General features: G+C 44.4%; 1 protein-coding gene across 1 annotated transcript in view; it reads left to right on the forward strand.

Annotated features, from left to right (window-relative positions):
- The first annotated feature begins 17,984 nt into the window (after positions 1–17,984).
- LOC311232942 (filamin A-interacting protein 1-like) overlaps positions 17,985–21,447 on the forward strand; it is a 32,979-nt gene continuing 29,516 nt past the window's right edge. Inside the window, exon 1 of the mRNA XM_084319779.1 lies at positions 17,985–18,098. The gene's annotated coding sequence lies outside the window, so the exon portion shown is untranslated. The remainder of the gene's footprint in view (positions 18,099–21,447) is intronic.

Genomic DNA, 21,447 nt, shown 5'->3' on the forward strand with positions numbered 1-21,447 from the left:
ATTGGCTGTTTTTAAATAAAGTGCGGCCGCAAGATTAATAACGTTAACGTTAGTTCGGCCAGAGAAACAAATATACTAATTAAAATGGTTGCACCTGCGAGATTTGTACTTTGTACTTTGTAGGCCTGCATTTTAAATGTAAGGAGTAAAAAGTATGTTTTTTTCTCTGAAATGTAATTGAGTAAAAGTACAAGTATACAAACCTAATAATACTTGAGTAAAGTACAAATCCCCCAAAACAGTACTTAAGTATTGTAACGAAGTACAATTACTCAACACCCCTGATCGTTGGTAAGTAAGGAATAGGGGTTGAAAAAGCACAACTATCCCATTGAGATGAAGAGCCATAAGTCTGTTTTGAGATTTAGAAATCTGAAATTCTACGGTTGTAAAGTCGATTCAAATCACTTTGGAGTGTCAATGTGATGCATCGCCTTAAAGTAGTCAACCTCTACTGTATTCTACTATGTTCACAACTTACCATCTTTAGATAATTAGGTCTAAAAACAGTGTGGAAAAGAGGTATACAATATTTGTATATGGTCTACTAAAACATTTAAGTAAAACATATATTACTAAATCTACATATATGATTCTTACAAGACATGTTGAGAATCTGCCATATGGCTGGGCAGCCAGTAATCTAACTGTATAGAAATATATATGAAATTAGTCTGGTAATGATATCTGAAGGCATTCTGAAGGCAGAACCTATGTTTCTTATAGAACATTCTGAAGGCAGAAACTATATGTTTATTATAAAATAGTCTGAAGGCAGAAATTATAATATGTTTATTATAAAACATTCTGAAGGCAGAAACGATATGTTTATTATAAAACATTCTGAAGGCAGAAACTATATGTTTATTATAAAACATTCTGAAGGCAGACACTAAATGTTTCTTATAAAACCTGCTTGAAGGCAGAAACAATATGTTTATTATAAAACGTTCTGCACAATACCTCCAACACTTCTTGTTTCATATTTTGAACATTCAATTTACATTTTCTACCTCTATATACTGTTTGATATTATTCTAGATGTGTTGTTTTTTGTCTTCTTTGTGTGAGCGAGCACCAAGCCAAATTCCTTTGCATGTGCACCAAAATACTTGGCAATAAACATGATTCTTGAGTCTGATTTGAATGGACTTACTGTATATGGTACTTTGTCTCACACCTTCAAGCTTCAGAACAGTTGCAAAACCTTGGTGAAGACTAAACGTGAGGACATGTGCTGGGAGAAGGGATGCTCTTAGTAACTAAATCCGCTAATCTCAGACAGTGGGTGATAGAGAGGGCATGTTGCAGATGCCACCAGTTCTAAATACCATCCAGCACAAAGCACAATAATAATAATAATAATAATAATAATAATAATAATAATAATAATAATAATAATAATAATAATAATAATAATAATAATAATAATAATAATAATAATAATAATAATAATAATAATAATAATAATAATAATAATAATAATAATAATAATAATAATAATAATAATAATAATAATAATAATAATAATAATAATAATAATAATAATAATAATAATAATAATAATAATAATAATAATAATAATAATAATAATAATTAATTGCATTTATATAGGGCTTTTCTAGACACTCTAGATCCACAAAGAATGGATTTGCATTCAATCAATCACCGTGCAGATTGATTGATTGAATGAGAATTTTATGAACAGATTGCAGAATGGGTACAATACAGTACGTGTAACTGAGGGGTACAATTCCCTGACTGTATGGTTAGATATGATACTTACTACCACTACCTCTTGTACTTTAGACTCTGGCCACCCAGTACTAGGTATGAATAATTATGATAAACACTCCCACCTGATGAAACGGATCCAACACAAATGTACCAAGTCGAAAGTCTGCGTTTATTAATAATACATAGCAAAAGGTATGTACAACGATCACTTAATTACATTTATGATTTGAGATAGTATGCACTTTTATGGCAAATGAGTATTCGTAGGTAGATCAATATCGAATGTCCAATCTCTGATTGCGCAGGAAGCAAATATACAACCTGGAATATTTAGGGAACAATAGCAATGATACTTGAATGATTATATAGCTGGATACACTAGGGGAAGGTTCCGACTGCTTGTAGGACAGCTGGAGGGGGGGGGGGGGGTAGAGTCTGGCTGTATCCCGTCTGGCCGAGGGTATCCTGGGAGAGCCCACAGTCGTGCGACCCGGTGCCCAGCGATCCTCGATCCACAGATGAAAGCAGTTGGACTCTCTGTGGCCGGCGTCCTCCGGTCCACGATGGAGAGACGTGAGGCGACCTCGTCGTGTAGAGCGTCTTCTCACCTGTCGTCCTCTCCGGGGGGGGTATTTCCAACACACCGCAGTGTTGGCCTTTATCCATAGAATAATCAAAGTACTCAAAGCATAATCCAAGCCGGGGAAGGCTAGCCGTCGTCGGTAGAATAATCCAATATACAGGTCCACTCGCTCTTTGGCCTGGAGCTCCTCGGGTGCAGCTTCACGTGGGGTCAACCACCCTGGATAAGCGTCCAGCTGATGCCCGAAACGATGGGGGTGCTGATTACTATAGAACTCTTACCGCACGAGGCACTACATATGAATAGACTATTATTAGCTTAATAGAATACGTCCAACTCGACGATATAGTGCCAAATATGACTATTCAAATATTAATATACACGATGTCTCAATGCCGATACTGGGCCGAATTGGCCTTACTGCCCACACGTGGTTCGCGGGGAGGCTTTTGCGTCTGTCACTCTGTTGGAGGGTAAGGAACTGGACTAAAAGAAAGCTCTACTTTAATAGCGCAGTATATATACGCACTATGAACAAATAGTACCATTAGTGGTGCGGTAGACATATTCCTACGCGGAACTAGGACTTGTCCATACATGTTGAGCGGTACGATTGAACCTGGTCTGAGGGGTATGGCGACCTGGCACCAAGGTCTCGTCCAATGGTAGAATGGAGACTATTATGGGATGTTCAGTAGACTAGAAGGGATATTCAATGCATATTGTACAAGGAATATACAAGGGATATCAAGGGATATACAAATACAATTAAATATATATATATAAATAAATATATATATTCGGTTTAATCTGATCCTTCAGAACAGCCGCCCCCTAATTGGTCCCAACCCAATTAGTTAAGCAGAGACAGATTAACCGCACTGTCTACCACTCAAGGGTTCGCTGTAAGGGTCAGTCAACTCACAAAGTCATAGGGTCATGGTCATCATCGATTGTGTCTGGGAGTCGGGGCAGTTCTATGAGCCTCGCCACAGGACGGGTGTAAATGCGCCCCTGGACGAGTACTTCAGCTGCTCGGACCTTGCCATCGGCACCGGTGATCACTTTGCTTACGCGGCCAGCCGGCCACATAGCTCTGGGTAGTGACTGGTCAATAATCATGACGACTGTTCCTTCCGTCAAATTGTCTCTCTCTTTTACCCACTTCTGGCGGGTCTGTAGAGACGGTAGGTAGTGCAGTAGGAAACTGCTCCAAAACTTGTCGGCTAATACTTGGCTGTACCTCCACATTCGTCGGCCGTTCGCTTCTTCAGGCCGGTACATTGTCTGGGGTAACGCGGGATCTAGCCGCCCCATCAGGAGGGTGTTGGGGGTGACTGGGTCGACATCTGCTACATCACTGGAGACGTAACCGAGGGGCTTTGAGTTCAATACTCCCTCAATCTCCGTGAGGACTGTCATTAGGACTTCTTCCGCCACAGTCTGGGCCCCAAGTACTGCGTACAGGGCTGTCTTTATAGAACGTACTTCTCGTTCCCAAGTTCCACCGAAGTGGGGTGCGTTTGGGGGGTTGAATTGGAAGTCAATCTGGGCTGGAGCGAGGTGGGTCTTAAGTTCTGGGCCCATAGCTTGGAAGCTCTCCCTCAGCTCTCTTTCTCCGCCTTTGAAGTTTGTCCCGTGATCGGACAATAATGTAGACGGTTTTCCTTTCCGTGATGTGAATCTTCGGAAGGCCATAAGGAATGAGTCTGCGCTCATGGTCGGAAGGAGCTCGATATGTATCGCTCTGGTGGTCATGCATTTGAATACAATACCCCACCGCTTCTCGGTGCCTCTTCCTTTCTTTATATGCAGCGGGCCAAAACAGTCCATGCCTGTTGAGTGGAATGGCTTGTCGCCGAGTCGGAGGCGACATGGAGGTAGGTCAGCCATCCGTGGTATGCTGGGCTGCGCGCGCCACTTTCGGCAGTCTAGACAGGTTCGCTGGAAGCGTCGCACCGCCTCTCTTCCTTGAAGTATCCAGTAACGACGTCTGATTTCCGCGAAGACTCTCTCTGCTCCTGCGTGGTGTACATCCTCGTCGTATTTCTTTATAATCAGCTCTGTGACCTTATGTCGGCTGTTCAATACGATCGGGTACTTAATGTCATCCGGTAAATTGGGGGCTCTCCGCAGGCGACCACCCACTCTGATGAGGGTATGTGTGTCACTCTCGGGGGCCAGATGAATCAATCTGCTGTCTGATGGGACGGGCTTTCCTCCCTGTAGACAGTCTAGTTCATCGGGGAACGAGTCTCTCTGGGCTCGTTGCAGTAGAAGCAGTTCTGCTTCCTCGTAGTCAGCTGCTGACATATCAGCGGGGGACTTAATCTCTGGGTGGTGCCGCAGGAATGTCCGTTGCTGCGCACTCTCTATGGTAATGCAATCGTCTATGTTGGGGTCTGCGGAGACAACAGTGCTCAATCCACAGAACATGGGTTTCTTATTCTCAGCCTCCTCGTCACTTGCTTCCCTCGGGGTGGGCGTGGGCCAATCTCCTTCCGGGAGCTTGAGGAATGCTGGTCCGTCACTGTAGATGTTATGACGGGTTAAGTCATCTAGGGACATTCCCCGGGTGATGACGTCAGCTGGGTTGTGTTTTGTATCAACATAGCGCCAGTTTGCTTCTCCGGTTAACTCTCCGGTTAACTCTTGAATCTCAGTGACTCTGACTCCCACGAAGACTTTGTATTTGCATGAATCCGATTTGATCCAGGCGAGTACTGTCGTGGAATCTGACCACAGGATTGTTCTATGCACCGGAATGGTGAGCTCACGTTGGATGAGCGTGGCTAGATGCGCTCCTGCGAGGGCTGCGCAGAGCTCTAGACGTGGGATAGACTGTTGCTTGCGTGGGGCTATTCTCGAGCGGGCGAGGATGAATGCTGTGTAGATCTCTCCCCCCTCTTCTTGGGCCCGCAAGTAGGCTACTGATCCGTAGGCGACCTCGGAGGCGTCACTGAAGACGTGTAAATCCATTTTACATGTCTCTGGCCTCACCGTGGGTGGGAAGTAGCTTCGGCGTATATTAACGCCTGGGAGTGAGTGGAGTTCCATCTCCCACTCTCTCCAGGTGGATGCAAGGTGTGCGGGAATGGGGTCGTCCCAGCCCTGGTCCTTGTCCCACAATGCTCGTACAATCATCTTTGCCCTGGTGGTGTACGGTAGTATACATCCTAACGGGTCATATTGTCGGGCGAGTGTTCTGTACACACTCCGTCTGGTGGTCGGTATTGCCGTCGACCTTCCCTGCTCCGTGGTCAGGGGTTTGTGTCTATAGTGGAGCGAATCTGTTTTGAAGCGCCACACTAGTCCTAGTGTCATCTCTTGGGCTTCTCCTGGGATTGTGGCCATCCAGGTCTCGCTGCTCGCTGCCTTGTCCTCGGAGGAGAGGCTGCGCAGTACGTGCGGATCGCTGCTGGCCCACTGCCTGAGATCAAAGCCGCCTTTGATCAGAGAGGCGCGGAGTTTAAGTAGGAGAGCCTCGGCTTCTTTCTGGGTCGAAACGCTTTGTAGACAGTTATCTACGTAGAAGCTGTTCTTCACACTGTGTCGGACCTCTTCGTCCGCTGCTGGGTCCTCTGCGACATGTCTCTGTAGTGCACATGTAGCACAGCATGGGCTGCATGTAGTTCCGAAAGGGAGGACTTCCCATTGGTAGATGGCTGGGTGCTCATCTCCTGGCCTCTCTCTCCATAGGAACCGCAACAGGGGCTTGTCCTCCTCTACTAATCTCACCTGCAGGAACATCCCTTTGATATCCCCGCTGATAGCCACCTTGTCCTGGCGGAAGCGGAGTAGTACGCCTAGTAGGGAGGGGCCGAGTGTAGGACCGGGCAATAGCTCTTTATTCAGATTTTGGGATCCGATCTGGTAGCTGCAGTTAAACACGATGCGGTCTTTGCCGTTGTGATGAACCTTGTGGTGGGGCACGTACCACGATTCAGTCGTCTGGTCGGCCTCTTTAATGTCAATCTTTGTGACGTGTCCCGCTGTGATGAGCTTCTCAATCTCAGCGCGGTATACACTTTCTTGGGCGGGGTCCTTGGCTAAGCGCCGCTCTGTGTTTAGTAGGTACCGCTCTGTGGCGTCTTTCTTTGCGTGAAAGGTAGGCATCCCTTCCCGCCGCAGGAGTGGCGTGGCGTATCTCAACACGCCGCTGACTGGGACTCTCTTTGTTCCCGTCTCGAGGAGGTTAATGGCGTAGATGTCGTCTTTAGAGCGAATGTCTTTCTTTTCGTTCTTAAAGGGCATTTGTTCTAAGGTCCATAGCCTCTCTACATGCTGCAGGAGTGCGGTGTCTCCCTCTGTGACTCGGGAGTGGAGACAGCTAGTGGCTGTGGTTCGGTTGAGAGATTTGGCGAGTGGGCCTTGGAGAGTCCATCCTAGGCGGGTCTCGACTGCTGCAGGACAGCCTCTGGGTCCGGTATGAACCCGGTCTATCGGGACAATGAGGTCTGCATGGTCGGAGCCTATCAACAGTGTCGGGTAGCACCGTCTATGAGTGGGATCGGTAGCTTGCGTAGATGTACATATTTCTCCATCAGCTTGGCTACGGGGTATGTGTACCGCGAGAGTCCTATTTCTTGGCTGGTGAAAGCGTCTGTAATCCTGTACCGTCGCTCGGGCTGGCCGCTTGCTGCGATAGAGAATGAGACATTCTCGCCCTTTATCGTTTTCAAATCTCTTCTTATTGTCCGAATTGTCATTTGGTTTTCGCTCCCCCGCAGCCCTAGCTGGGCCGCAGCGGACGCGAGCAGAAGGGTCTTCTCTGACCCGTCATCAAGGACGGCGTAAGTGTCCATGACTTTATTCTGGTAGCTCAATGTCACACGGACTACCTTTAAGAGCACTCTGGCTCCGCTGCTGCTGGCGGGGTCGATGTACATGACGCTTGCTTTGCTGCTTGATGGTGCGGGTGGAGGCCGCCGTCTGTTACTGTCGTGGAGTATGTCCAGATGGGCTCCATCGCACCGACTGCACTTTTTCTTTAAGCGGCATTCGGCTGCCATGTGTGATCGCGCACAGCGAAAACAGCGTCTGTTGGACTTTATCCATTGACTCGCTTCCTCCGCATTCATCTTGGGGAATGAGTCACATTGTGACAGCCAGTGTTCTTTCTCACAGTAGGGGCACACTATCTTCCACTTCTCCTTTCTTGAGGGGGTACTGTGGCTCCTACTGCTTGGCACTGACTCCGATTGGTGCATGACAGTCACCGATCTTCTTCCATCATTTAGTCTCCTGGTTCCTTCTCTTGAGCCAGGGGTGCTCCGTCCGAATGTATCTAGCCGTAAGCTGCTGACTTCTCTCGCCAGGAAGTCGGCTAGATCGAGGAGGTTCGGTTCGGGGCCATTAGGGTCTCGGTGGTCTCTCTGCCGCCTAAAGCGCTCCTGTCGGGCGGGCGGTAGCTTCTCCAAGATCCTCTCTACATTTGAGTTGGCGTATAGTTCATGCCTACCCTTTTCCCTCTGCGCTCCCAGCATCCCTACCAGGGACTGCACTCTGATGGACAGGTCGTCCAGTGCTCGATTGTCTGTTGCTGGGGGTAGGCGGTCGATGTGCCTGATCTCCTGGATCACGTAATCCCATATACGTCCATATCTCTGGTCCAACGCTACCAGCGCTGCGGTGTATGGGGTCGTGGAAGTGGCGTAGGCGAGCGCTATGTTGTGCGCGCGGGGTACCTTTAAATGCTTCAGTAGTATCGCGTATTTATGGCGTTCATCAATGACATCCACCAACATTGTCTCCAGACACATGCGGAGCTCCGTATACTGGGCCCGGTTCTCCTGGGTGAAGTCTGGTACCATAGGTGTGCCAATGTATGACGCGGATTGTTGATACATCGGCGAGCGTTGGGGGAGAGGCCTCCTAGGCGAGTCTCCTCCTGCTCCTTGGCGTGGGCTGGTACCGGCTGTGTACCATGGCCCGCTGGTCCAGGTGCTGTTCCTCGGTGCGGGTCGTGCGTCGTGCTCACCCGTGAATAGCGTCGGGGGTCTGTAGCGCAGCTCCGCGGGGGTATAGCCTGGGCTGTACTGGACCTCCTGGTCCGGTAGAGTACTGTGCTGTCGTCGGGCGTGGTTCTCCTCCTCTTCCTCTTCGTCTTCCGTTAGGTCATCCAGGGCTTGTAGTCTCTGATTTAGCCTCTCCGCAGTGTATGCTGCTCCTTCCCGGTGGCTGGGTCTCGCTTGGACCGGTTGGGGAAGGGGGTCTGCGGGGGGTATAGACCTCGTCTGTTGGTCAAGTTCAGGGTCGCTTACTCGGCTAGGGGATGCCGCCCTGGAGTGATGTCTAGACGAGTTCCTGGAGCCTCTGGTGGAGGGAGGGGGTGTTGTCCTTCTGATCAGCTGTTCTATTAGTTGCGCTTGTGCTCTGTCGCGCTCGGCTTCGCGCTTGGTGAGATCCGATTCTCTCTGGGCACCGGTGGCGGCGCGCTGGGCGTCGGCCCGGTCTCTTGCCATATTCTCTTCCATCTGAATGCGTCTTATTTCCAGGCGTATGTGCTCTTCTTCGCTCCGTTGCTGTATCTGCAATCGATCGCGTTCACCCTGGAGTCTATCGCGTTCAGTAGAGGCTTTCAGGCTGACGAGGAATGCCTGCTGTAGTGTCCTCTCTGCCTCGCTGGGAGAAGACGGTTGTATAGGGGAGCCGTCCCTTGGGGTACTCCGTGCGGAGTCTTGGAGCTCTATCTCCACGGTGCTCTCCTCATCTTCTTCCGTGCCGAGTTCTCTCTCGGTAGTGTTGTCTTCCTCCCGGGACTCGTCGGGGACTACTTCTTCGGTATTGGCGGGGTGTAAAGTCATGTCTGGTTCCCCCTGGTCCCCACCGTGAGCTGGGTCAGTTACGTTAGAACCCATAGGGGCCTCTATGGTCGGGGTAGCCTGGTCGTTAGGGTTAGACATAATTTTACTTTCTAGTTTTACCGCGTTTACTGTTGGTAGAAGACTAGGTTGTTGACTGACAGCGTAAGCCTCTAGGTACTGAGGGAGCTGTCGTTTGCGCCGCGGGCGTTGTTGGTTAGGAGGATCGTTTCGTGGAGTGTTCATCATAGGCCATTTTAATATTAATAACACTATATTAATATTACACTGATTACCCTCCGGCTCGAAGGACCAATTGTAACTGAGGGGTACAATTCCCTGACTGTATGGTTAGATATGATACTTACTACCACTACCTCTTGTACTTTAGACTCTGGCCACCCAGTACTAGGTATGAATAATTATGATAAACACTCCCACCTGATGAAACGGATCCAACACAAATGTACCAAGTCGAAAGTCTGCGTTTATTAATAATACATAGCAAAAGGTATGTACAACGATCACTTAATTACATTTATGATTTGAGATAGTATGCACTTTTATGGCAAATGAGTATTCGTAGGTAGATCAATATCGAATGTCCAATCTCTGATTGCGCAGGAAGCAAATATACAACCTGGAATATTTAGGGAACAATAGCAATGATACTTGAATGATTATATAGCTGGATACACTAGGGGAAGGTTCCGACTGCTTGTAGGACAGCTGGAGGGGGGGGGGTAGAGTCTGGCTGTATCCTGTCTGGCCGAGGGTATCCTGGGAGAGCCCACAGTCGTGCGACCCGGTGCCCAGCGATCCTCGATCCACAGATGAAAGCAGTTGGACTCTCTGTGGCCGGCGTCCTCCGGTCCACGATGGAGAGACGTGAGGCGACCTCGTCGTGTAGAGCGTCTTCTCACCTGTCGTCCTCTCCGGGGGGGGGTATTTCCAACACACCGCAGTGTTGGCCTTTATCCATAGAATAATCAAAGTACTCAAAGCATAATCCAAGCCGGGGAAGGCTAGCCGTCGTCGGTAGAATAATCCAATATACAGGTCCACTCGCTCTTTGGCCTGGAGCTCCTCGGGTGCAGCTTCACGTGGGGTCAACCACCCTGGATAAGCGTCCAGCTGATGCCCGAAACGATGGGGGTGCTGATTACTATAGAACTCTTACCGCACGAGGCACTACATATGAATAGACTATTATTAGCTTAATAGAATACGTCCAACTCGACGATATAGTGCCAAATATGACTATTCAAATATTAATATACACGATGTCTCAATGCCGATACTGGGCCGAATTGGCCTTACTGCCCACACGTGGTTCGCGGGGAGGCTTTTGCGTCTGTCACTCTGTTGGAGGGTAAGGAACTGGACTAAAAGAAAGCTCTACTTTAATAGCGCAGTATATATACGCACTATGAACAAATAGTACCATTAGTGGTGCGGTAGACATATTCCTACGCGGAACTAGGACTTGTCCATACATGTTGAGCGGTACGATTGAACCTGGTCTGAGGGGTATGGCGACCTGGCACCAAGGTCTCGTCCAATGGTAGAATGGAGACTATTATGGGATGTTCAGTAGACTAGAAGGGATATTCAATGCATATTGTACAAGGAATATACAAGGGATATCAAGGGATATACAAATACAATTAAATATATATATATAAATAAATATATATATTCGGTTTAATCTGATCCTTCAGAACAGTACGGCTCAATACACACAATTGTTAAGGGGATGCAGAGTCAGACCACCTGGGCCCCGTTCCCCGTACCTGGCTAACTGAGTTAGCCGGATAATTTTCAGCATAGTTTGACTTAAGCCAGACATTTCCATTCCCCGACGTCGGATTTTCTAAATCGCCATGGTAACAGATCAGAAAGTTTTAACCTGGTCGAGGGCAGGTTTAGTTCAGTTAGCTGGATGAACCATGGCCACGCCCCTGCAAAGAAATGCCAGCTCGCTTCCTGAAATATTTCTCACAGTCTAGATCCCATTATGCCATTCTGAATTATGTTTTTGTGCTTCGTTTGAAATGTAAAATAATAGGTCTACCTAAAATGCTGATAATAAATCATATTCAGCCTATGAATTTACTTTGTCCTATATAATGCACGTCATATTTATACGGATACGGCGCTCGCGACACACACAGTTATTTTAATAACGGACTAAACGGATCATTGCAAATGTGAATCCCGCAGGGATATTTTAATGAATGAAACCTATCGGGTGTTTGGCTCTGATTAGTTTAATATTCTTCGCTGTGTATTTGCTTAACGGAGCACCCGGATGCGTTTCATTCAAGCTGAAGCGTCTATGCGCGGATTGTGGATATGAATTATGAGGAATCTGAATCTGTGGAGTATTTAATTGTATCACTGTCACTGTGACAGTGTCACACGTTATTGTGATATTGTAACTGGGATTAAAATATATGAGGAGATGCGCTGTTTGATGGATTTGATGACGTGACGTGACTTGATAAATTGAATGAGCCTTTGACGTTTTTGATGAATGAATTTGAGAAAATGCATTTATCTTTTCAAGCACTGTTATCTGATGATGAACATGAGGTGTCACTGGTATAAACCAAAGGGTAATCAATTCAATGCATGTATGGTATAGGTCCGAAACAGATTAAAACCTGATTAATAGTGTAACTGCAAGCCTCCCTCCAAGCCTCTCTTTGGAAACCATGTATTTATATAGTACAAAATACCTAAGCACATACAGTACAGATATCCTCATAATATAATTTGTATCAATTAGATATACTATTTGGGATTGTTTTTATCCTTATTCTGAAAGAGTTGAACTAATTATTTTCGCTAGCAAGATCTCATTTGATTATTCATTCCATAAGCCTACTGCCAGCAGGCACGTTTAAAGAAATATAATCTGATTTATTGGGGTAATGAGGGATTTCAAATTAGCCTATAGATTATGCATTTAACTTGTCGGCGAGGCTATTGAGCCGTACTGCATTGTACCCATTCTGCAATCTGTTAATAAAGTTTTAAATCAATCAATCAATCAATGCCGTTAGAAGATCAGGATTTCTGCGATCGACACCTGCTGTCTTTTCAGCTGAGGCGGCCGCGCGCAATTATCCTGAGTCTCAAGTCTGGTTAAAATGAACGAGACTGAATCCACCTTCGAGGAACAGGAACATCCCGGATTCAAACATCGGGTTAATTGAATCTGGATAATGGGACTTTTGATCGACTTAGTTGAACCAGGTACGGGGAATAGGGCCCAGAGAAAGACTTTCGTCTTGTTTACATCGGGGTCCCCCATTTTCAATTCATAATGAATTGTAAGTAAGGGTGCAACTTGCTCCGTGCAATCCATTCTTTGTGGATCTAGCCAAGTGCTTTACAATGTAGGGTGGAAATTGCCTCCTTCACCACCACTGGTAGCACCCAACCTTGGGCTATGCAGGCTCAATGGCTACCATACACGGGCACCAGGCACACATCACACTACACAATGGCTTAACATTTAGAATATGCTGATGTCATTAGAGTACACTGATATCATTAGAGTACGCTGATGTCATTAGAGTATGTTGATGTCATTAGAGTATACACTTAACGTTATGTCATTAGAGTACGTTGATGTCATTAGAGTGTACACTGATGTCATTTGAGTATGTTGATGTCATTCCACTACACTGATGTCATTAGAGTATGTTGATGTCATTCCACTACACTGATGTCATCAGAGTATGTTGATGTCATTACACTACACTGATGTCATCAGAGTATGTTGATGTCATTACACTACACTGATGTCATTAGAGTACATTGATGTCATTACACTACACTGATGTCATTATACTACACTGATGTCATTAGAGTACATTGATGTCATTACACTACACTGATGTCATTACACTACACTGATGTCATTAGAGTATGCTGATGTCATTACACTACACTGATGTCATTAGAGTATGCTGATGTCATTAGAGTACACTGATGTCATTAGAGTATGCTGATGTCATTACACTACACTGATGTAATTAGAGTATGCTGATGTCAATATGCTGATGAGGGAAACTAATTTGATTATATATGTGTGTCTTGATGAACCATCTCCCTGATAGAATCCTGTTTTTGTGCTTCTAGCTTTGGGAAAAGGGTAGGGCCGCTCACTCATAGTGGATTCATCAATTAATGGACCGGTTTGGTCTTAGTCGACCAATACAATTAGTACGTTTTTATGTTGTTTTACCCCATATGCTTAATGTGTTCTTTCTGGTGTGCAAGATTTAAAGAGGTGCTTTTGCATTATGGCAGGTACTGGGAAACTCAAATTTTACAGATGTGTCTATTTAAAACAACTGATCAATTAGGCAACAATTGACTATTTTGACTATTAGTGGATTAGTGTTATGTATGTATGTATGTATGTATGTATGTATGTATGTATGTATGTATGTATGTATGTATGTATGTATGTATGTATGTATGTATGTATGTATGTATGTATGTATGTATGTATGTATGTATGTATGTATGTATGTATGTATGTATGTATGTATGTATGTATGTATGTATGTATGTATGTATGTATGTATGTATGTATGTATGTATGTATGTATGTATGTATGTATGTATGTATGTATGTATGTATGTATGTCAAGTGTTATATGTCTTTAATGTCAAGAAACACTTTCTAATTCATTCATTGAGGATGAATGGGAAGCTCATATCGTGGACTGATTGGTTATTTGTTCTGCGCCACAAGGCCCACTAGAAAATCACCCGAGGTACTGCTAGTGTCCACTAGAAAATCACCCGAGGTACTGCTAGTGTCTGTTGATTGATTGATTGAACATTTTATTCACAGATTGCAGAATGGGTACAATACAGTACAGCTCAATACACACAATTGTTAAGGGGATGCAGACTAGAGAAAGACTTTCGTCTTCTTTACATCAGGGTCCCCCATTTTCAATTCATCATAACATATATGACATACATGACATACAGATAGACAGTACTGCTACATCTATACATTTATGACATACCAGATTTACAAATACAGTACTGTTTGTGATACAAAAAGCGTCTAAAAAAGAGAGTATATTCATTTGACGTAGAAACTGTACATTGGAGGAGGTTGGGTAGGTGGGGTGGGGGGGGAAACTGTACATTGGAGGTGGTTGGGTGGGTGGGGTGGGGGGGGGGCTTGGGTAGGCGGGGTGGGGTGGGGGAAACTGTAAATTGGAATATCGACAAAACCTTACTTGGTCCCAAGAAGTGGGTCTCATGTATTATTGGGTTAGGACATTTACTGTACATTGGAGGGGGTTGGGTTAGGACATTTACAAGGGCCAGTTTCGAATTGCAGTCTCCCGTAGGTGCTCTTTGAGAGTGGTTTTGAAAGTGGGTAGTGATTCACATTCCTTTACAGCTTTGGGTAGGGCGTTCCACATTGATGTGGCATAAATTGCGAAACGTGTTTAGTCCCTTGTTTGAGCCGAATCTGGGTTGGAATGGACTCTGTTTTACCCAGGTGTAATGATAGTTTGTTATCACCGAGCCAGGTGCAGATTCTGCCGAGTTCTGAGCTGAGGGTTTTTTCAACCTGTAACTTGTTCTTGTCAGAGACCAGCAGGGCTGAGTCGTCCGCGAACAAGAACAAGTTGCAGTCACAAGCTGACAACATGTCATTTGCATAAATTAATAAAAGTAGCGGTGTCCACTAGAAAATCACCCTAGGTACTGCTAGTGTCCACTAGAAAATCACCCTAGGTACCAGTGTCCACTAGAAAATCACATAAAAAACATAGTGGGTGATTGAGAAGATGGGTATGTGTGATAGGTGAACTTAGATTTTTAATATACTTAGATTTTTTATATATTTGTATGTTGTATTGAGATGTATTGTTGTACTTTAAGTGAACATATATGCCTTGAAACATGATTGCGTAGATGGTGATTGGTGAACTTAGATATTTTATTATATAATATTTGTATGTGTTATTGAGGTGTATTGTATTGTTTTATTGTATTGTATTGATTGTATTGTATTTATTTTATTGTATTGTATTTGTGTGGACCCCAGTAATAGTAGTCTATGCCTGTGGCAATGGCTAATGGGGATCCGAATAAACTAAACTAAACTAAACCCTAGGTACTAGTGCCCACTAGAAAATCACCCTAGGTACTGCTAGTGCCCACTAGAAAATCACCCTAGGTACTAGTGTCCACTAGAAAATCACCCTAGGTGCTAGTGCCCACTAGAAAATCACCCTAGGTACTAGTGTCCACTAGAAAATCACCCTAGGTGCTAGTGTCCACTAGAAAATCACCCTAGGTGCTAGTGTCCACTAGAACATCACCCTATGGTACTGCTAGAGTGTCCACAGAGTGGCTCCAGGAGTTGTTGTTTGATGACATCACAAGCTAGGGTGTTGCTGTCCTGACGGTTTCACAGGAATTCTGTTGCTAAGGAACAGTTTGGACCCAAGTGTATTTCCTGTCAACCACTAGGAAACCATTAGAACTCACTCCTAAGTAGAGCTGCCTCTACGCATGTCCATCACAGCCCGGCCCACGTACCTTATAGCTGGACCAAATCCGGACCAAATTAGAAATTGTGGCTAAAACTTTGAATTGGGTGTATAGAGTATCACAAATAACCAGCTTGTCTGAACATGTAGGCCTATGTATGAGTTATGCAGTGATGTAGTTTCAGCATGAGAAAAGTAAACAGACTATATTTTCTGCATAAGGAAACCATATCGGCTGCATTTATCATAGTTTAAATAAACATGGCCGCACAGACGCCGTCAAATGTTATTATTTCACTTTTTTCAACTCATTTTCGGTTCTAATTTATAAAAGGCACTAAAAGAGTATAAGAGTATATGGGGAGGGGGGGGGGACGATAATATAATATTATTTATTCAATATGTAAGGCAAAATAATACGAGTAAAGGCAGCGCCGGTTAATGTACTTCCTCTTTGGGCAGAGATGTTTGACAGCAGAACGACGTCCACGTAGGAGTGTGGCGTTAAACATCGCAACAGGAAATAAATGTGGGCCCTTTTAGAATGTCTATACATTCAACAAGCTTTAGGAGAGATGCGTGGAACCAAACCCTGCTTGACTGACCTGCCAACTGACCCAACTGCCAACTTATCACGAGAATAACACGTGGGAATTCAGTTTTGTTCAGGGGAGGATTTCAACGTATACAAATTTTTTATTTAAAGGGACAATCTGGGATTTTCAGTACAGCGCCCTCTGTTGAAATGCAGTCGCCCCAACCTACTGACTTTGTTTACATAGTGTAGTAAATACCGGAAATACCGGGGGGGGAAAGAAACTCTCTTTAGTTTGCTATTGTTGTCTGACCCTTTTGATGCAGTTTCCCGTGACTTCTGTGTCTGTAATATTTGTAAACACTACTAGACTAAAATGGAGCTGTTTTGCAGTGAGATGCCGCTTGCCGCTGTGTCATATTCGATATTTATATAGAATCGATATATTTTATATCCAGTTTAATCACCTGCGCATTGTATATTGTACTGTTACACTTACACTCCGGTTGGATTCCAAACTTATTTTTGTTGTATTCTCTGATGACAATACATTTGAATCTAATCTAATCATAATTCTTTTGCATTTTAAAGGCGGGGGGGGGGGGGGAATCTTACATTGTGGTTTTAAATTCAGTTTACGGTACGTTTGACATCAGATTTCACATTGCACTAGTATGGACAGGTTAGCCCCCTCCCTTCCTCCCTCCCTCCTTTCCTCCCGACACAATTAATGACTTACGCCGTGGAGAGCAGGGAGGAAGTGGCGTAACTCGAAGCGCTCGTCTGTCCTCACCCAGCGGCCGGCCTCTCGGGCACTGACAGAGAGAGCCGATATTTCACATGTTACATACATCAAGAAACACCTTCTTTTTTTCTCCCCTCTGCCACATCTTGTGGTAAAACAGCCTCTACTTCAGGACACAGACACACACACACACACACACACACACACACACACACACACACACACACACACACACACACACACACACACACACACACACACACACACACACACACACACGCACACACGCACGCACACGCACACATTTTCACATGCGCAGACTCACTTTAAACACTTACCTTTTACATTCACTTTAGAAACTTTAAACCCTTTTTACACGACTACACCATATTTATTTGTATCCATCTATTACAAAAATATTTCCACTACATCCCTACCTCATTTTTGCATTTTAAAAAGTTTGCATTTTGTACTACATTGTTTGCATTTTGTACTTTGGGTTGCACTTTAGTTTGTATATTGTATATTTTTTATAGTGTTTGGACTTTATTCTTTTTACTTTTTTACTGTATGAAGCTCATTCTCAGGGGGTTCATATTACAGAACCAAGCTTTTCACTGCAATATACACTCTAGGCTATATGTGACAAATAAAACAAAACTTGAACTTGAACACACACGCACACACACACACACAGACAGAGTCAGGGGAGCACATCCACAGCAGCGGCACACACCCCCTTTCCGCGAGCGTTCGCAACACATGGCTCCATATACGGGCATGCTGATGATGTAATGCTCTACAGGCAGGGAGCGTGCAGTGAGCACATCTTTTATTGTTAGGTCTCCCTACTGGAATGTCCACATCTTAGACACACAGAGAGAGAGGGAGAGAGGGAGAGAGAGAGAGGGGTAGAGAGAGGGGTAGAGAGGGGTAGAGAGGGAGAGAGAGAGAGAGAGAGAGAGAGAGAGAGAGAGAGAGAGAGAGAGAGAGAGAGAGAGAGAGAGAGAGAGAGAGAGAGAGAGAGAGAGAGAGAGAGAGAGAGAGAGAGAGAGAGAGAGAGAGAGAGAGAGAGAGAGAAAGTTGAGCGTATCACACACACCAGAAAGTGAGCTTATGGCAGTACAGGCTGGGACGACATCTGGCACAGGTACGCTGCTTGAAACCTTTTTGAAGTTTTCATAGAAGGATTTTTTATATATATATATATATATATAGAGAGAGAGCGTTAAGTGACAAGTTGAAATATTAATTAAGAGAATCACAGATTTTCACGCATCACTTTTACTGCTGGCATCTTTGGCGCTTTGCAAGGCGGACGTTTCACTGAGGTCTTCTTGAGACGAGAATCCTCAGAGGTGCTGTTTGAGTTTGTCGCTTGTTCTCTTTGGTTTGATTTGGGTGTCTGTTCTGTGATTGGATTTGAAAGGCTGTTTTTAAAACTAAGTTTTAGAGGGTCAGTATGTGGACCTCCCGTGCAGTTAGTAACAAACTAAGCTGTCAAACTAGTCAGATATTAAAATACTTCAGTTGAATCAAGTCAAGTGTAACAATTCATTCCATGCATTTTGATGGAGCTGGGAAAGATGAAGTAGTCTGGTTCTTACAAAGCTATGTCAGGTTGAAGTATCCCTCCAAAATAGTCAGGATGACAAGCTTGACTCAAGTTTTCAGTTTCATGATAATGCTTTTTCTTTTACATGCAATTACACATAAATGAAACACGAGTACTCATAATTTGTTTATCTTATTTTTTTTCCTTTTGGAGGAAATACTAAAAACTGCTCTAGCAGTAAGGTCAATGTAAAATGTAAAACGTTTGGTCAATGATGTTATATAAATTGTGCAGTCTGTACTTCAGTCAAGTGATAAGATAGACAATCGAGTGGGGTTTAGAAATAATTTGAATCATAATTTTCTGGTAGTTCAAATCATTTAAAATTTGCAATTGTTATTGTTAGTTGTTGATGACTTTTTCCATTTTGAGGTGTAGTTAACTACAATAGCTTTGGGAGACAGCTCATGTGTTATAAGAGGTTCTGCTCTGACAACCAAGCTGACAAGACCATTCTTTAGACCGTTGTTCTGATCAAGTTATAAATATATTTTCTTTTAAAGAAGGGGAAAAAAGGTTAAGGTTAAAAATAAACAGGGTCATAATGCAATTTGTGTTGATTGTCTTAATGGTTATGATTATGCAAGGCACATACAGCAAAAACGAACACTCCTTGCACATGCCTCTTTGAATAATCCAAATGAGATATATAGGGTTATTTAGTGTTGGTTTACAGTGTTGGCTGCCACCTTTTTACAAGTGTGCACTATATAGATTTAGCAATAAACTCAATTGAGTGGTATATTATGCAGTCATGTAACTTCCTTTTGTATGATATATTTGGTAATAATTCTGCATTGCTTTGCATATACATGTTTAAAAGTAGTTCAAACTACTTTTTGTAAGTAACTTTAGTTAACATAACAAAACTAGATTTTCTCCCGAGGGTAGCTTGTGTGAAGTAATCGGTAGCTTTGCTTTCGGAGTAGCTTCCCCCAACACTGCGTGTCAGGTTTCGCCATATGTCTCTCTAGGCAACAAGGAGACGCCACCAGCTCGCAGATTCTGTCCGTGACTTGATGAATTATCATTGGTATCATGGTTTAAATTGGATTATCCCATAGGTTTATTTTTAAGTACAAAAGTGGTGCTATGGCAATACTTGACTTCTACCATGGCAGTGCCATGCAAATTATGTATACAACACCATGGTGAAACTGAAATAACTGTCAAACTACCAAGGTCATTTATTTTGTAAGGGGTGGGTGGGGAATACAAGGTGGATACAGTTGTTCTCCCAACAGCTATTTTCTTTACAGATATACTCTGTCGGGGAACCAAATGCATTCACTTAACACAAACAGTTATAAGCTTCTTTTATTTTTGTATAGAGAAGTTCATAGTCGAGGCTCTGCACTGGCAAGTTAGTCATTTTCGCCACGGTATTATTACACACAGGCTGATTGCCATTTAGAGGGCATAATCCCCTTCCTTGCGTACGCTTTAAAAAACCCATAATTCCCCGTATTATTAAGCCTCCCCATTCAAACTTCAAACACAATGCAACGAGCCACAGCACCGACACCCCCCCCCCCCCCCCCCCTCCTCCCCCCCGTGGAGGAGGTGACCGGTGTGTGTATATACGACGGTTATATCGGTCCTCCGCGTATGCATGACTTAATCACGCGTGGTTAGGAAATGACATAGAGAGGCCTCCTCGCACATGGAACGCGGGCCACAGCGTTAAAAAGACGTGCGCGAGGAGCCACAGTTTCCAGCTCTGCGGGGCCACGTAAAGGGAGGGAACCCCAAAAAAACAGCTGGAACGGCCGCACCGACATGACAGTGTGGTCGTAGCTGAGGCTCCCCCTGACTCTCGCAGGCTTAAAGGTCACATCAAAGGGAAAGGTCTGTTTAAGGGTTAATTGCCATCTGTGCCCACACACACACCCTCGCTCTACACCGCTGCTGACGACTCACAGGGTCTATTTTTCCATGACACATTAACTACTTGTGGTGATGGCGGTGCAACCTTTTCTTTTTTGGAGGGGTGGGGGCTGGTCTGAGTTGTGTAATCAATGTGGGCCGTGCCATGCCTTGTAATTAACATGCCAGTGAAATTATTACGTCACAAACGTAAATATATATATATATTATGTTGCTTTGGAATTAGCTTTTTCGAAAGAGCGGTCTTAGTGGCCCTGTTGCTGTGAAAAGTAACTGGCCTGTGTGGCTTGACGGACAGGGCACGTTATTAAAGCCACAGTGTGTTTTGATGATTTTCGATCACATATTATTTTATTTTGAAATTTTTTAAATGTTGCTCCGGTCTTAACTCATTGGGCGCCACCCTCCTTTCCCCATCTGTACTCAATGGCGCCAGCGTTATTGACCATTTTAACGATGTTTGCAGACCCATCATGTTTTCTGTATTATAGCTATGGAGACAATAGTATGGCTCATTTGACAGGCATTGTTCATAGTCCATCACTGACTAATCAGTTAATTTCTACCTACTGTAGTTTGTGCGCTATTACACGCTAAACATTGCCCCTTTCCAAAATAATCCAGTCTTTTTTCATAGATTGCGAGATGACACGTTATATGCAATAGGCCTATGCCCAAATCGTTCTGGTTGATCACCTGAAACCCCAAATACTTCCAAATCAAACTATATACCATGTACATAATGTGTCTTCACAAAATCGTCAAGTGGGGGGGGGGTCGTTTTAACTAGAAACTGCGATCGTGTTTGTCGAGCATGTTTTACGGCCGGTATTGGCCGACCAACTGGCCCCGGTATTCACTGACATATTTAACCTGTCCTTAGAACAGGCTGTCATCCCCACCTGCCTGAAGAAGTCCACTATTATCCCTGTACCCAAAAAAGCCAAGCCTGCTTGCCTCAACGACTACCGCCCTGTAGCTCTCACCTCCATAGCCA

This window comes from Notolepis coatsorum (assembly GCF_963971535.1).
Source record: "Notolepis coatsorum genome assembly, chromosome: 1".
Lineage (NCBI taxonomy): Eukaryota > Metazoa > Chordata > Actinopteri > Aulopiformes > Paralepididae > Notolepis > Notolepis coatsorum.